This window comes from Vanellus vanellus (genome assembly GCF_965231255.1).
Source record: "Vanellus vanellus genome assembly, chromosome: 2".
Lineage (NCBI taxonomy): Eukaryota > Metazoa > Chordata > Aves > Charadriiformes > Charadriidae > Vanellus > Vanellus vanellus.
The window spans coordinates 37859816-37863739 of record NC_138906.1 but is presented as its reverse complement, the minus strand read 5'-3'; positions in this window follow the sequence as shown (position 1 = coordinate 37863739).

Here is a 3924-nt window from a genome sequence, read left to right as displayed (position 1 = left end):
AGGAGTCTGCCATCCACAGGGACCTGGACAGGCTGCAGAGTTGGGCCCAAGTCAATCTCATGCAGTTCAACAAGGCCAAGTGCAAGGTCCTACATCTGGGTCAGGGCGATCCCAAGCACAAATACAGGCTCGGTGGGGAATGGCTGGAGAGCAGCCCTGAGGAGAAGGACCTGGGGGTGCTGACTGACAAGAAGCTCAACATGAGCCAGCAGTGTGTGATCACAGCCCAGAAGGCCAACTGTATTGTGGGTTGCATCAAAAGTAGCATGGCCAGCAGGTCAAAGGAGGTGATTCTGCCCCTCTACTCCCACTCTCGTGAGACCCCACCTGGAGTACTCCATCCAGGTCTGGAGTCCCCAACATAAGAAGGACATGGACCTGCTGGAGTGCGTCCAGAGGAGAGCCACAAGGATGATCTGAGGGCTAGAGCACCTCTCCTATGAGGAGAGGCTGAAAGAGTCGGGGCTGTTCAGCCTGGAGAAGAGAAGGGTCCAGGAAGATCTTATTGCGGCCTTCCAGTACCTAAAGGGGACCTACAGGAGAGCTGGGGAAGGACTTTTTACAAGGGCATGTAGCAATAGGACGAGGGGGAATGGCTTTAAACTGGAAGAGGGCAGGTTCAGATTAAACATTAGGAAGAAGTTTTTCACTTTGAGGGTGGCAAGGCACCGGAACAGGTTGCCCAGAGAGGTTGTTGAGACCCCATCCCTAGAGGTGTTCAAGGCCAGGCTGGATGGGGCTTTGAACAACCTGGTCTAGTGGGTGGTGTCCCTGCCTATGGCAGGGGGGTTGGAACCCGATGATCTTCAAGGTCCTTTCCAACCTAAACCATTCTATGATTCTATGATTCCTTGAGCTGGTGGAGACACAGCTTCATAAATCTGCAGGGAAAAACGTGGCTCTGTTTGACCCCACAACACTTTGGTCCAGGAACCATACAGCCATTATTTCCATGGTATTGCACTTCAGCTTGTAAGGAGCAGTAAGTTGGTGCAGTAAGACTTTTGATTTTCAGGGAGGCACCTCAGAAACAAATTTGGGGGCATCTGGTTTGGCTGCTAGTCCAACTTTAGAGGCCTCTGTCAGCAGAACAGACGTGACTTAACCTAAGCAGCTAAATTCAGAAGTTGAATAAAAGGTGGCATTTTAAGAAGAAATTCCAAACAGGAGGACACCAACGGTAAGGAAAACACTGAGGATGGTGGAGAAAGCTCTTAGAACAGGAAAGAGGACAATCTTTCATAGCTCAAGAGCCTAGTGAGTAAATAAGATAAATAATTTGCAGTTAAAGGAGAAATGTACTTCTAATTACATTTGAAATGATGGCAACACATGTTGAGTCCTAAATGTACTATAATTTATCATTAAGAAACTGTCAAGAAGTTTTAAAGAGAACCAGACCATAAATCTAGAAGAATTACCACAAAGCATGTAGAATCTGTTTGTGCTGAACTGAAAAAACTAACTTGCAATGCTGACAGCTTTTTCTGCAGGTGCTAAGAATATTTGTTTTATTCCATTTAACAGCAATTGCTCTTTAATTAATTAGCAATTAATTCAATGCTAATGAACAAATCAGGAGTTTATTCTTTCCTAGCAAAGAAGTAAGAACCAGGCTGTGAGAGGACAATGCCCTAACTGATCATGATTTGAATTTTGCATAAACCAGCACTACCTGGTTACATTTAACTCAAGAGTATTTTCTTCAGCCAGGGTGAGGAGTAGTATTCGAGCAAGCACAACTTGTGGTTGTTTTTTTTTTTTTTTTTGGTTTGGGGATTTTTTTTTTGAGGACAGCAGCATCAAAACAGAGTGATCATGAAATGACAGCCTGAAACCTATTTATTTTGGTATAAGAAAGGACAATGACCAGAAACCTCTGCACAACTCACTAACTACAGAAGATATCTCATTTATTTAATCAGTTATTTTTAAATTAATAACATTTGTTAACTTTTTGCATATGTATGCAGCACATTCAGTATAATTTTACATAACTTGTAACTTTAAAGTGTTGCATTTCATTACTATCAAAATGCAGTTTAACACAAGGTGAGGAGGAAAGAAAAAAAGGGAAACAAATACCAGTCAGCATTTCTACCGTCATAATGTAAAAAGTTAGAAATCTAAATAATTGTCTAACAAGCTGTAAAGTTGTTTAAATGTGAATACAGTGCACTCTTATGGATAGTCAGAAGGAAGAACCAAATACAATGTAAAAGCCGTATCTAGTTGCAAATCTATATTTTATGGGTTACAAATTGAGGAGAATCAACTTTTCAACAAAAATCTCTATATCTACCACTTACAATACTGATAATTTAAATCAACTGCTTAACCTGTATCGCTTCAAATCAGTAACTTCATGTAAACTGGATATCCACACTTGAAACAAAGTATAGAAACTGCAAAGTTTCAGACAATAAAACGCAAACTGTAGAATAAAAGTTTTAAGACTCTTTAAAAAGCACTCCACACTGAAGAAGCAGGCAGGAGAACGCATGCTGCTTTGGAATTCTTGTTTAGCCCATGTGTTTCTCAAGCTACTAGGTAAAAAAACCCAAGTCTTTCAGAATCCTACAGGTATATAAATATTACTATTATAGACCCCAAAGAAATAAGACATGAACTCGGTAGAAGACTTACCCATATGACTTATTTGGGGTGATTTGTATAAGAACAGGCAAGACAAACTAGCTAAGCTCTGAAATGATCACTACCAGGTGCAAGGAAACCCCCACACTAACAGGGATATCAGATTTTTCCTAGAGCCACAAACAGATGGTGACTGAATTTTCACCAAACCCAGTAGTAAAAAACCTTGACAAGACAAAGCGGTTACCCATAAAAAGGTAATTCAGCATCAGTTTAGCCACCCCAGTGTTTAACAATAATTGTTTTACAATGACAAGTTCTGAGTCACAATGTAAATGGCTTTTGAAACTACGTGAGGACAAATAGTTATAGTAATGACTTGTGAAACCGTAAAGAACATCAAGCACAGGCTGAATTCCTTCACGGCTCCTCAGCACACCATATAAGTTTCCAGGAACACCCATCTTTTTTTAACCTCCTAAGAAAACATAGCTGGGCAATCTTAACTGTCTCACCTAGGACTCTGACAGTAGCGTATTACAGGATTTTTTTTTTTTTTTTTCCAAAATTCTAAATTAAGGGGAATTCTGAAACAAGCTTGGCCATTGACACATAGAGAGGCACAGCTCAAGGAAAAGTATACCATGGTAGTCAGAAAAGAAGGTCTGTAGATGAAAGCAAGTGAAAAGAGGAATGGTAATTGAAGAATGGAAAAAGGCAACTTTTCTCCTCCTGAGTCTCCCACCCCTTACTTCTGCCCTTCTGAAGGCTTTCTCCAAGCAGCTGATTATAGGACTCATTTTAAAATTCATTCTGAAATAGAAACAATGTCTTTTGTTTAAAGTATATGACTAAAGTATCTTCATTAAAATATTCCACTTCAAAGATAAAGCTATAATTCCATCTGAACCACCAGTAGTTACACTATAGCCTTATATTAACACCTGAAATTAAAGCAAAGGCTAATACTGTTAACACATGTCAAATATTTCCTAGTATTCCTGCAGAGGCCACTGGCCGTGTGACCAGCAGCCATACCTAGGCAGTATGGTTGCTACCTGTGACTTAAACAAGTACCCAAAGCACATTCATTTCACTGGCCCTTCCTGACTGAGAAAAACTGTCTCAGGCATTGTTTACTGAAAAAATATAAAGAATCGGAGCCTGGTGTTTGTCTCATATTGTGATTACAGAGTAGCAATAGAGTAATATTAATGAATCAACCTACCCCCCAAAACCAACTTACAGTTAAGTATATTACGAATTGAGAGCTTAACATATCAAAAGTTCAGAAATATACCGCTTCAAAAGAGTCACAGCCTATCAGTA